We start from the raw sequence: 14,542 nt of genomic DNA, 5'->3' as shown, positions 1-14,542 counted from the left end.
CTGATCTGATTTTTCGAATGCCTGATGTTGGCAATACGGTGTGCATGGGAGAATTTCGGCAGCAGGGTACCACCTCCAGACCCAGAGCAGGCAGAGGGGGACAGAGTTAAAAACAAACAAACCAAATATAAAATCAGTCCTCTCTCCCGCATTCTCTCTGTAAAGCCGCTGCTCAGGCAAGGCATACAAGGCAGGCATACTAGGAGTGAGAGACCAGGCCGGTGTCCCTGGCTCTAGCCCTTGGGGTCTCTTGACCAGTTTCCCTAGTAGCCAAGTCCCCCAGTCCTCCACAGAGGAGCCAGCATGGGTCACTCAGACCCAGGTTTAGCTCCCAGCAGCTCCTGCGTGGATCCAGAGCTGAGCCCTGAGGCCCAGGGTGGGTGACAGGAGAGCTGGCAGGCAACGATGACACTGAGACTGGAGAACGAGGCAGCTGTCCGCATTGCGGTGCAAAGGGGCCCTCCAGCTACCTCCAGGATGGGGCCTTCGGTCCACAACAGCAACGGTCTGGGTCATTAGCTGGAGAGTAATTAAACGGCGCAGCGAGAGGTGATGGGAGAGTCTCTTCCCCGGGCAATCAGGACCCAGTGGGAGAGATGGTAATGCAGCAATCTCCACTGAAACAGATCAGTCCTGCTGCTTCCTCTGCATCCCTCATCTCCTTATCACCAGCGAAGGCAGGCATTGCTGAGCGAGACCCCTTGCGAGTCAGACCCAGCAAGCTCTGACCACACAGCACACCCCAGGTCCTGGATATCTCAGGGGCTTGGCAATGGATCGTGGGTCTTCCACCCTCTAGAGACTTCACTGCCGAAAGCCTGTGGAGTTTCAGGCCCGTTCCCAGTGGGCCAGTGGCCACATCACACAGGGCAGCACTGTCCCTGGCCATCTCAGCAGAGAGGCAAGGATCAAACGGGCCACAGCAACTGACCTCCTGCCTGGAGCTGGTCCCTCCAGAGCAGGGGGCGGCACATGACATGGGGCCTGAGGTAGGGTCATGTCCTAGTATCACAGCGACCCCAGGAACCCAACTAAGATCTGGGCCATGGGCGTACACCAGCCTCCACCCAAAGAGCTCGCAATCAAAATAGAGCAAGGATCCAACACAGAGAGGGGCAATGACTTCCCAGAGACCACACAGCCCATCACCAACACTGCCAGGAACAGAGCCCCGGTCTCTGGAATCCGCCATGGGCGCACTATCCACTGGGCCACGCTACCTCCCCGTGTCTGTGCCGTGCCTACTCTGGGTTGTCTCCCCAGGACGTAGCAAAGCAGGCTCTGCTCTGAAATCACTGGCACTTGTGTTTCCAGCGACTGCAGGGTCAGGCCCTAAATCCACTTGGTTAAACATGCTGCAGAGAGGCCCCGAATTGCAGGAAGTGCATGGGAGCGAAAGGGGGCAGAAGCAGGACCATGGGGGGCCGATGGCGGGATGAGGGGACAGGCACTCACAGCATTAGAGGCATGTGTCATAGGCAGCAGGGACTGAACCAGGCAGCTCCAGCTCTTAAAGCAGGCGCTCCGGCTGCCTGAGCGAGGGGACCCGGGTGGCTCTGTTAGCCAGGCTCCCCAAATGCCGTGTGTGATCCAGCCACCACTAGAGGGAGACGGGACACCACACGGGTGGGGGTGGGTGGCTCGTGCCCCACAGGCCCATGGAGAAGGTGTTCGAATGACAAAGAAGGGCAGCTCCAGCTATTGGAAGTTCCTGGCCGCTGACCTCCAGGTCCCAACCCTGCTGGGCTCCTACAGCCAGACCCCCCTGCCCTGAACTGCAGGGGTCTCGGCTGGGCGATACACCGACCGATGGGGGATTCCAAGGAGGTAGCTGTGCTCTAATATTTGGCCACAAGGGGGCAGACAGGACCCATGGTGCGTCAACTTCCCAGCAGCCTGCCCCCCACATTCATTAGCCTGATCCCTGCAGCCTCAGCCTGAGGGGGGCTGTTGTTTATTAACTGGGATAAGCTCAAGTTGCAGCATGGGGCTCAGGATCCAGACTGCAAACGCCAAAAGGCTCTGGGCCCAAGATCTTTTTAAAGGATGTAAAAAGAAAAGGAGGACTTGTGGCACCTTAGAGACGGTCTCTAAGGTGCCATAAGTCCTCCTTTTCTTTTTGCGGATACAGACTAACACGGCTGCTCCTCTGAAACCTGTCATTAAAGGATGTAGGTGCCTAACTCACACTGAAAGCCTAAATCTGGCCCAGGAGGGCTTCTTGGACCCAGGGCTTTGCATCAACTGGTTACAGAGTGAGGGGTTATTTGCAAAACAGCCCCAAATCCAGCAGCCATGGGGGTTCAAAGCAGGTGCTCTGCGTCAGGCTCCTCACTAAAATAATCGCACCCTGCCACAGCAGCACCTTCCTTCCCCAGGGGCTTTGCGAACCAGGCACCGGCAGGAAGGGCAGTGCTGGCCATTGTCAGGATACCGGGCTAGAGGGAGCCGGGGCCTGCTCCTGCCTGGCGATCCCTACATTCCTGTGCTAGGATCCCACACCTTAGCAGGGGAAAACAGATGCAGAATGCTGAAGACCGCAGGGTTATTTCCCCTTCCCTGCCGCACTGTCCCCCTCCACGCTACCAGCCCTTGGGGAGGGCCCTGGGTTTGCAGTGATATGTCAGCGCTGGCTGCTGAGAGCGTCAATGTGCAGCTGCTTCTAACCCCGCAGGGCCAGCAAGGGGAACTCTGTGGTTGGGACAAGGAAATAACCATCAGTCTCTTACTATCCACAAGGCAGTATGAGCTAGTGGATAGAGCAACGGCCTGCTGCTGGGTGACCTTGGGTAAATCACTTCCCACGCTCCAGGCCTCAGTATCCCTAATGAGACTGAGTGACCTCCGCTGTAAAGCGCTCTGAGGTCTACAGCTGACAAGAGCTCAGCATTAGTATTGTTTCTCTAGCACGTACCCCATGTTGTAACAGACACGTACCCTCAAGGGGTGCCAGAGGATGCTCACGGCCCAAGGGCCCTGCAAATCTCCCTGCCTCTAGGAATCAGAAGCCACATTATTTCTGCTGAGGTTCAGAGCCTGACTGTGGAACTAGGGCCTTGGTGTGTTTGTTAGCTCTGCCTCCGACACTGGAGGGGGGGTGCAATCCATCACTGGCCGGAGCCCACGGTTGTTGCATCCTGCTGCTCCTGAGATCACCCCACCTCCAATCACACCCAACACCACACAGGCCAAACGCCATCAGTGCAGCTCCAGGGCAGAGCCCTGGGAATGGATGGAAGCTGGCTGTGGAGGAAAAGGCCCAGGTGACAACCTTGCAGGCCTCCCAGCAAAGGAGAAGTGGGGCCAAACATGACAAGGGAAAAATCAAGCCATTTGCTCCCTTAGGGGAGGATCTATTACCGGGGATTCTCTATATGCTGGTAAAGAGGAGAGGACAGAAGTTGATGAAGTCCAGGTTGGAAGTGAAAAGAAACAGATGAAGAAAAGAATCCCATTCAGTTACATCACACAAATGCAGACAGCTAAATATTGACACATTTCAGTAAGTGCTTGTGTACGACAAACACAAGAAGTCTAAATATGAATATGGGCAAACCTGAGTGCCTGGTATTAGATGAGGATATTGATATAATAGGCATCACAGAAACTTGGCAGAATGATGATAATCAATGGGACACAGTATTACCAGGGTATAAAATATACAGGAATGACCAAGTAGGTCATGCTGGTGGGGGTTGTGGCATGTGGCTAGGGGGGATGTGGCATCTAGTGGCACTAGATGTGAAAGAACCCATAGAGACAAATATAGTAAAAATCTTAAATGAATCAAACTGTACCCTAGAATCTCTATGGAAGTTCCATGCTTGGATAATAAAAATGGGAACACCACAAATATGAGAAGGCTAGTTAAATAGAAATTAAAAGGAACAGTCACCAGAATGAAATGCCTGCAAACTGCATGGAAACTATTTAAAAACACCATAATAGTGCTTCAAGTTAAATGTATACTCCCCCCACCCCAAACAAACAAACAAACAAACAAACAAACAAACAAAGAGGACCAAAAAAATGCCACCATGGATAAACAAGAGTAAAATAGATAGTGAGAGACAAAAAGACATCTTTTAAAAATCGGAAGTCAAATCCTACTGAGAAAATAGAAAGGAGCATAAACTCTGGCAAGTCAAGGCTAAAAGTATAATGAGGCAGACCAAAAAAGAATTTGCAGAGCAACTAGTAAAAAAAAAAGAAGAACATCAGAAGCAGGAAGCCTGCCAAACAATCAATGGGGCTCCTGGACAATCGAGGTGTTAAAGGAGCACTCAAGGAAGACAAGGCTGTTGCTGACAAACTAAAGGAATTATTTGTGTCGGTCTTCACTGCAGAGGTTGAGAGGGAGATTCCCACACCTGAGTTGTTCTTTTTAGGTGACAGATCTGAGGAACTGTCCCAGGTTGAGGTGTCAATGGAGGAGATTTTGCAACAAACTGATAAATTAAACAGTAATACATCAGCAGGACCAGACGGTATTCACCCAAAAGTTCCTGAAGGAACTCAAATATGAAATTACAGAACTAGTAACTGTGGTATGTAACCTACCACTTAAATGAGCCTCTGTATCAGATGACTATGATGAGATTACTGGTTCTGTGGATGAAGGGAAAGCAGTGGACGTGTTGTTTCTTGACTTTAGCAAAGCTTTTGACGCGGTCTCCCACAGTATTCTTGTCAGCAAGTTAAAGAAGTATGGGCTGGATGAATGCACTATAAGGTGGGTAGAAAGTTGGCTAGATTGTCAGGCTCAATGGGTAGTGATCAATGGCTCCACATCTAGTTGGCAGCTGGTATCAAGTGGAGTGCCCCAAGGGTCGGTCCTGGGGCCGGTTTTGTTCAATATTTTCATAAATGATCTGGAGGATGGTGTGGATTGCACTCTCAGCAATTTGTGGATGATACTAAACTAGGAGGAGTGGTAGATATGCTGGAGGGCAGGGATAGGATACAGAGGGACCTAGACAAATTGGAGGATTGGGCCAAAAGAAATCTGATGAGGTTCAATAAGGATAAGTGCAGGGTCCTGCACTTAGGACGGAAGAACCCAATGCACAGCTACAGACTAGGGACCGAATGGCTAGGCAGCAGTTCTGCGGAAAAGGACCTAGGGGTGACAGTGGACGAGAAGCTGGATATGAGTCAACAATGTGACCTTGTTGCCAAGAAGGCCAATGGCATTTTGGGATGTATAAGTAGGGGCATAGCGAGCAGATCGAGGGACGTGATCGTTCCCCTCTATTCGACATTGGTGAGGCCTCATCTGGAGTACTGTGTCCAGTTTTGGGCCCCGCACTACAAGAAGGATGTGGATAAATTGGAGAGAGTCCAGCGAAGGGGAACAAAAATGATTAGGGGTCTGGAACACATGACTTATGAGGAGAGGCTGAGGGAACTGGGATTGTTTAGCCTGCAGAAGAGAAGAATGAGGGGGGATTTGATAGCTGCTTTCAACTACCTGAAAGGGGGTTCCAAAGAGGATGGCTCTAGACTGTTCTCAATGGTAGCAGATGACAGAACGAGGAGTAATGGTCTCAAGTTGCAGTGGGGGAGGTTTAGATTGGATATTAGGAAAAACTTTTTCACTAAGAGGGTGGTGAAACACTGGAATGCGTTACCTAGGGAGGTGGTAGAATCTCCTTCCTTAGAGGTTTTTAAGGTCAGGCTTGACAAAGCCCTGGCTGGGATGATTTAACTGGGAATTGGTCCTGCTTTGAGCAGGGGGTTGGACTAGATGACCTTCTGGGGTCCCTTCCAACCCTGATATTCTATGATTCTATGATTTGATAGCTGCTTTCAACTACCTGAGAGGTGGTTCCAGAGAGGATGGTTCTAGACTATTCTCAGTGGTAGAAGATGACAGGACAAGAAGTAATGGTCTCAAGTTGCAGTGGGGGAGGTGTAGGTTGGATATTAGGAAAAACTTTTTCACGAGGAGGGTGGTGAAACACTGGAATGCGTTACCTAGGGAGGTGGTAGAATCCCATTCCTTAGTTTTTAAGGTCAGGCTTGACAAAGCCCTGGCTGGGATGATTTAGTTGGGGATTGGTCCTGCTTTGACCAGGGGGTGGGACTAGATGACCTCCTGAGGTCCCTTCCCACCCTGATATTCTAGGATTCTATGACTGGAGAGTAGCTAACATACCGCTGGTTTTTTAAAAAGGGCTCCAGAGGGGATCCCGGCAATCACAGGCCAGGAAGCCTGACTTCAGTACCAGGCAAATTGGTTGAAACTATTGTAAAGAACAGAATTATCAGACACATAGATGATAACGTGCTAGGAAAGAGTCAACATGGCTTTTGTAAAGGGAAATCATGCCTCCCGAATCTACTGGAGTTCTTTGAGCGGATCAACAAGCATGTGGACAAGGCGATCCAGTGGATATAGTGTACTTGGACTTTCAGAAAGCCATTGCCAAGGTCCCTCACCCCAGACTCTTAAGCCAAGTAAGCTGTCATGGGATAAGAGGGAAAGGTTTTTTCATGATTCAATAACTAGTTAAAAGATAGGAGACAAAGGGTAGGAATAAATGGTCTTTTTTCACAATGGAGAATGGCAAATAGCAGGGTCCTCCAAGAGTCTGTACTGGGACCAGTGCTGTTCAACATAGTCATAAATGATCTGGAAAAGGGGGTAAACAGTGAGGTGTTGAAGTTTGTAAATGATAACTATCTTGAATGATTTTTTTAAGTCCAAAGCTGACTGTGAAGAGTTACACAGGGATGTCACAAAACTGGGCGACTGGACAACAAAATGGCAGATGAAATTGAATGTTGATAAATTCAAAATAATGCACATTGGAAAACATAATCCCAACTACGCATACAAAACGATGGGGGTCTAAATTAGCTGTTACCACTCAAGAAAGATTTTTGGCGTTCCTAGTTCTCTGAAAACATCTGCTCATGAACAGCAACAGTCATAATACAAGCTAACAATGTTAGGGACCATTAGGAAAGGAACAGATAATGAGACAGTAAATATAATGCCACGATATAAATCCATGGTACGCCCACACCTTGAATACTGTGCACAGTTCTGGTCGCCCCATCTCAGGAAAGATATATTAGAATTTGAAAAGTACAGAGAAGGGCAACAAAAGCGATCAGGGAGAGGGAACAGCTTCCAAATGAGGAGAGATTAAAACGTCTGGGAGTGCTCATCTTGGAAAAGAGATGACTAAGTAGGGGGGATATGATAGAGGTCTATAAAATCATGACGTGTGGAGAAAGTAAAGAAGGAAGTGTTATTTACTCCTTCCCATAACACAAGAACGAGGGGTCACCCAAAGAAACTAATAGGCAACAGGTTTAAAACAAACAAAAGGAAGTATTTCTTCACACAACCAATCTGTGGAACTCCTTGCCAGAGGATGTTGAGAAGGCCAAGACTATAACAGGTTTCAAAGAAGAACTAGAGAAGTGCATAGAGGATAGGTCCACCAGTGGCTATTAGCCAGAATGGGCAGGGACACAACCCCAGTCCCTAAGCCTCTGACTGGCAGATGCAGGGACTGGACTACAGGGGAGGGATCACTCGATAATCGCCCTGTTCTGTTCATTCCTTCTGGGACACCTGGCACTGGCCACTGTTGGAAGACAGGATCCTGGCCTACATGGACCTTTGGTCTGATCAGTATGTCCGTGCTTATGTTCTCACGCTATGGCGCATAAGCTAAACATCACCAAGGTGCTGAAGGAATCATGCCCCCTCCCCTGGTGCAGCACACAGGGAGTGTGGGGGGATGGAGGGTGGGTTTTCAGACACTGCCCAGTATCAGACCTCACAGAGCAATGGGCCAACCCAACCTCCTCTGAGCCCCAGGGACCCATCTGAAGGTCGAAACAGGCTTTGCCCCTCTTACCCCTATATCCCTCCCACCCCCCGTTTACCTGGGCCATTGAGCTGACCCAGATATACCCCACCAGAGACACTAGCCCTTCCAACGCTGGCCGGGGGCTGCCCGCTCACAGGTCAGGGAAGAACAATGCTCCTGAGCGTTTCTCTAGCACTCGAAATCTCTACTGCCCCGAACAAGAGATGGGGCAGGAGCCCAAGCCCAGCCCATCTAGCCCAGCCCCTGGGTCAGCACGAGGTCATTGCCAGCGCTTTTGTCTAATCAGATCCCCCAGCAATGGGGCTTCCTGACCGGAGTCCAAGTCTCATGTCCTGCTCTGGGAAACGGAAGAGCCTAGTCCCTGGGCCAGCCAAGAATCGGGAGGGCGTGGGCGTCAATAAGCTCTGCCTAGGGCCCCATCTTCGAGGAGTATTTGCAATACCACCTTTGCAAAATTAGCAGCCGCCGGCAGGAAACGCGGGCGCCTCCCTCGCACAGCTTGGCAAGGGCGTAGGCCATTCCCCTGCAGCGGCCCAAGCCGCAGGCCGAGATTTAACATGCAGAGCGGGAGATTTTCTTTTTCACCCTGGCACAGTGGCAAACAAACCATTAAATGCCGCTCGCTTTTCCAAGGTGTTGCTGCCACCTGCTGGCCCTGTGCTGTAACTGCAGTTACACCCCTTTCCCACCCCCTGCCCGCACAGCTGATGCCTGGGGAGGACCCCACCTCAGCCCCCACACATAATTCATGAAGTTTGATTAATATGCTAATACGTGGCAGCCGATTGCCCCTCACGAGCAGTTAATGATTTGTTCAGAGGCCCAGCTGCCTGCCAGATATTTCGGAGGCCTCCGTCTATGGCAGGAGCTTTTCCAACCATCTGTTCATTAATATGCAACAAGCAACAGTGATGGGCAATTAAACTGGCTGCAAATTAACCAATTTGCTTGGGGAGCTGCCTTTTGAGCGCTTGTTTGTTTCATTAAACCTTAAATTCTCAAGGACCCCGAAGAAACGTGACTCCAGGCGTGGCACTCGGAAGCTGGGCCCTGCCCTGGCAGCTCACAGCCTGGCTAGAGGTGGCATCTCACCCAGAAAAAACAGTATAACACTCTGGCTAACCCAGTTAACCCTGCCATGACCACTTCACTACTCTAGATGTTGTACAATGATGCAGTCCCTGCCCCCAAAGAACTTACAGTCTAAGCGCAAGACAAGGGACTATTGGTGGATAGAGACACTGTAGCACAAGAAAGTGAGAGAGAGTACTGGGCAGTGTGATACTCCTGACAAAACACAACTAATGGGTCCCTCCAGGGAGAATCAGCCAAAAGAACTGGGTGTTTGATACACGTGCTTGTAACAAAAGCACCCAGTTTAAAACAAAAATGTCCTGGCTGGAATTCACACACACATAGAATATCAGGGTTGGAAGGGACCTCAGGAGGTCATCTAGTCCAACCCCCTGCTCAAAGCAGGACCAACACCAACTAAATCATCCCATGCACAAAACAACAGTGAGGAAATGATTGTGTCCACTTAATTTAATACAATCATCATGCTTCATGGACAGTCAAAATTTCACCTCCCTCCAAGCCAGGGAGGCCTGTGCTGGGAAGCAGAGCAAGCCTGTATACAGCAGCGGACTGGAGCAGTGTTGGGTTTGTTCTTGTTTCACGTACTGTGAATAAGACTGTCAGTCCCTCATGGGTTCTCCTTAACCCTGTTGCTTAGAGTGGTTAGGGCACTAGCCTCAAACCTGGGAGACCCTGCACTGCCACAGATCACTCAAATGTCCATGGGCAAGTCACTTGGCCTCTCTGTGCCTCGGTTTCCCCGCTGTACAATGGGGGAGAGTAGCCCTGCCCTGCTTCCCGGGGTGCTGGCGGTTAAATGCAGTAAAGACTGTGCGGCACTCAGGTGTGGTGGTGATGGGGGCCAGATGAATACCTTACACTGTTGGTACAACAGCAGGGTGGTAGCACCTAGTGGCTCTAACTGAAGGGGTGTGCTCGGTGCAGTACAGAGACAGCCCCCACCCTGAAGAGCCAGTGCCCAGAACAGACAAAGGGAGGCTCATTACCCCTCTGACCCAGCTGGGAAACTGAGGCAGGGAGATTTAAGTGTGACAGGGCCAAGCCTTGAACCCAGAGTCTCCCGAGTCAGAGGCCACAAGACAGATCCCCCCCACCCCTCCCCTGGCATCAGTCTCTGGTCATGGAGGATGTTAGAAATAGCCTCCCACTGCTCAGTTCTGCTCCAGCTCTCCACAGAGACTCGGGTCTGTGTCTCAGGGCCACCTCTGCTGCAGACGGGGTCCCCGCCGGAGCTGCCCATGAGAACCCAGGAGGAAGAGCTGTGGGGAGGGGAAGGAGTTGGGCCCTTTGTCAGAGCTTCAAGGCGACCGGGCTGGCCCCAGCTCTTTCCTCGCAGCCCCACTCTGATCACGTTGCTCCTTGTCAGGCGTGGACACCTGTGCCCGGACAGAGGCCAAAGCTGCTAGACAACCAGCCGCCCGTGGCTTTGAACGTGGGACCTAGAGAGGAGGGCGCCACAGACCCATTGCCCCTGTGCCAGTCATCCCCCTGCCATGCAGTTGACAAAGGAAGAAGGATGGTGGCAGCCCGGCGGGCAGAGAGCTGGTGCTGAGCAGCTCATAGGGCTGGGATTGCTGAGGAGGAAGCTCCCAAGGGAGCCGCTCTGCCCAGAACAGGGGGGAGGAGTCAAGGCTCTAGGAGGAGGAGCTTCAATCAAAGGGCAGATGTTAGGGTTTGGCCTCACCAGGATGAACCTGAGCCCTTACGAGGTGCATCACTAAACATCACACACAGAGTGAGCCCAGAGTAGCCGTAAGAACGGCCTCACTGGCTCAGACCATCGAGCCCAGTGTCCTGTCTACTGACAGCAGCCAGTGCCAGATGCTTCAGAGGGAACGAATGGGACAGGGCAATTTGGAGACCAATCACCTGCTGCTCAGGGCCCTCACTGCTGGAGCAGTGCGAATGTTTTTTGGACTACCCCTTATTTCAATCGAAAGAATGCAGCTTTGGGCCGACCAAAACGTTCTGCAAATCTGTGCTGATTTTGCTGAATTGTTTCGGTCGGAAAAAAAATTGCAGAAAAGTCAAAACGGTTCATGCTGATTTTTTTAAAACGTTTTGTCGATCGGAAAGGCCACCGTGGTTTGAATTTTACCTTCATTTGTTTACAAAAAAAGGGGGGGGGGTTTACAGCTGAAAAAGTTTTCATTTCAGGGCGACCCAAACCCAATTTTTTCTTCAAATTGCCGCCATGACACCGAGAAACAAGTTGCACAACTCCACACACCGGGGCACAAGATGCTGCTTGAGATCAGGCAGAGGCTGGACTAATGCCAGATCTCCTACATTCGCAGTCTGAGCCCTAACCACCGGGCTGTTCTAGGGTGTATGTCTGTCTGTCTCTCCCCTCCCCGAATTCCCAACACATTTTCCTGTGAAAAGTTTTGGTTTAGATGAATCTGTGTTTTCTGTTGGCGGGGGGCAGGCAGTTTTAGTGACAAAATCCCAACCAGCTGTCTCAGGGCTTTCTCTCGTTAAACTTTTTATTCCCTGGGGGGAGGTACTTTGCGGCATTGAGGGAGGGGGAAAGGCGCACCCTCTCTCACACGCAGACAGACGGCCGAGTTGGAGCAGAAGGCAGACAGCTCCAATCCCAGTGCCAATGGGGCTAAGCTTTGCTCCCTCCCAGAGAAAAGCAGCCACAGATCTGTCACTTCCCATTGATTTATTTTGAAAGCAGAGAAGTGAAAGAGTAAAAAAACCAAAAACCTACCAACCATTGGAAAACTGGCACATGCTCTGTGTACTGATCTAATGCCGGGTGGAAGGAGTGAGAACACGGGCTCTTCCCTTTTGGGATCACAGATTGGCAGCTCTGTGCTTCTATGGGAGAGCTGAACTCGGGAAGGGGGGGCAGGAAATGGGCCTGTTGCCCCAACCCCTTCCCTTGGGGTTGAATGTATTTTTAGTGGACTAGACGGGCTGGAAGAGAATAGACCCTGTGAAGAGCTAAAGAGCCATAATTCCAGGGCAGCGCTTTCCTGGAATAGGCAACAATAATTTAAAAATACATGGGAATGAGAAAGGATTCGCAGGCAGCAGGGCAACAAGTGGCTTCTGTTTGTTATGCCCTTTCACAGCAAGCTCTGGGCCTGTTCCCCACAGCTGGCCTTCGAAAGCAGCCTTGCAAAAGTCTACTCCCTCAAAGAGCCAGAGTTTGTTTGACAAGCAAGTAAGTTGCTCATCATGAGAAGGGCAGGCTAATTAGTCTTGTCCCTTGGCTGGTAAATTTCACGTGATGAATTGGCCAAGCCTCATTAGGGCTCCAACATTTCGATCAATGGGAACTTGGTTCCTGAGTTCAACGGGCCCTTACAGAGGAATGCACTATGGAAAAAATGACCCCAATTTCTGAACCAAAGATAGTTTTCTAGATAATAGTTATATCCACAAATATTTTCCACTGCAGGAGGTCTAGACAAGCCTTGCAATCTGGTCAGCAGGCTGCCTATATCCAGATAAGTGAAACAGATGCTGTGGTTACAGCCGAGAGATGTCCGCACAGCGAGAGAAATGTGCCCCTAGCTGGAATTTCCCCCGGCAGAGAATGGATTTGCACATCACAAGGCATCAGGAAATACTCACATCAAAAAGAGAAAGAATCGGGTTTCTCTGTGCAGTTTGGTAAAGAATAGATGTCTCCGCTCTCCTGTATGGTCAAACTTCCCTTCTGCATAACATTGCATCAGTTTAACTAAAGGCACTCATTGATTTAGTTAGTTGGGTTCAGCCACGAATGGACAGTCATACTGGGTGAAGAGTCGATTACATTGGTTTCGTTGAAGTCATACCATACCCTGCAGTTTGTCAGTTTGTATCAGGCTTTTGGGCTGCAATAAGTTTAGCTAAAAGTTGATTTGCAACAGACTGTGTGTTACATCAATTTAAGTGAAGTGGATTGATTCCCAACCAACTGCAGCTAAACCGTGCGTAGACCAGCCCCTGCTCCCCATATACCACAGAGACCTATTCTAGAATTTCACAGTCCCACAGACACCTGCAGAACTATACCCCGCCCCCAGTCTAGGAGTCATCCTTAGACAGATCATATTCAATTACCTTGTGCTTCCCCCACCTTAGGCTTAGACTGCAAACTCTTCAGGGCAGGGCGCGTCTTTTCATTGTATTTCTGTACAGTGCCAAGCGCAGTGGGGCCCAGGCCTGGGGCTCCTAGGAGCTATGCAATATGCACAACGGTGGCCAGCCGTCTGGCTAGAAAGGCTGCGTGCCTCAGTTTACCAGAGGAAGATTCCAAAGAGCCGTTTTGGAAGGAAAGTATTGGCACATGGGCTAAGATCAACCTCCCTGAGGCTGCCAGGGCGGGCGCAGACGGATCTCCCACAGTGTCCCACACTCCCCACTGTCCCCATCCAGCGTAGTGATTCTCAGCCAGGGGTCTGCAGCCCCCTGGGGGCGGGGGGTCCATGAACCCTTTCAGGGGGGCTGTGGAGCCCCACGGCTGAAACCCGGAGCCCCCAGCTCCGGCACTCCCCACAGCCAGAAGCTGTGAACCCCATGGGTAGAGTTGCAGGGGGCACGAGGCTGTAGCTCCCGAAACTGCCCTGCCTTCCCCAGAGCGGGGCAGTCCAGGGTCAGCTCCGCCCCCGCCTCCTCCTCTCCCCCAGGCCCAGCCCTCTGGCCAGGTGGTAGGTGGGAAGCCAGAGCCGGGCAATGTGGGGCAGCTGCTCCTCTGGTTGGTGGTGCCATGGAGCGGGCAGCCACAGCATTCCTCCCTCTGCTGCTGGTACCCAGGGTAGCGGCTGCTCCTCAGCTCCCAGCCCCCTTTGCTCACGCAACCAGTAAGAGCCGCCCGGGTGAGAGACCCAGCTCCGGTGCCAGCGGAGCCCTTGGGGAGCAGCCATCGCAGGGGGAGCCCTCCTGGCACACAGCCCCTAGCTACCCCCTCCCTGCACCCTGAGCTACCCCCCCGCCTTCACTCAGCCCCTAGCTACCCCCTCCCTGCACCCTGAGCTACCCCCCCCGCACACAGCCCCTCGCTACCCCCTCCCTGCACCCTGAATCATAGAATCATAGAATATCAGGGTTGGAAGGGACCCCAGAAGGTCATCTAGTCCAACCCCCTGCTCGAAGCAGGACCAATTCCCAGTTAAATCATCCCAGCCAGGGCTTTGTCAAGCCTGACCTTAAAAACCTCTAAGGAAGGAGATTCTACCACCTCCCTAGGTAACGCATTCCAGTGTTTCACCACCCTCTTAGTGAAAAAGTTTTTCCTAATATCCAATCTAAACCTCCCCCACTGCAACTTGAGCTACCCCCCGCCCGCACACAGCCCCTCGCTACCCCCTCCCTGCACCCTGAGCTACCCCCCCGCACACAGCCCCTAGCTACCCCCTCCCTGCACCCTGAGCTCCCCCCCGCCCGCACACAGCCCCTCGCTACCCCCTCCCTGCACCCTGAGCTACCCCCCTTCCCGCACACAGCCCCTAGCTACCCCCTCCCTGCACCCTGAGCTACCCCCCTGCCCGCACACAGCCCCTAGCTACCCCCTCCCTGCACTCTGAGCTACCCCCTTCCCGCACACAGCCCCTAGCTACACCCTCCCTGCACTCTGATCTACCCCCCTGCCCGCA

The sequence above is a fragment of the Lepidochelys kempii genome, chromosome 22 (assembly GCF_965140285.1).
Source record: "Lepidochelys kempii isolate rLepKem1 chromosome 22, rLepKem1.hap1, whole genome shotgun sequence".
Classification (NCBI taxonomy): Eukaryota; Metazoa; Chordata; order Testudines; family Cheloniidae; genus Lepidochelys; species Lepidochelys kempii.
Note: the sequence above shows the minus strand (reverse complement) of the source record.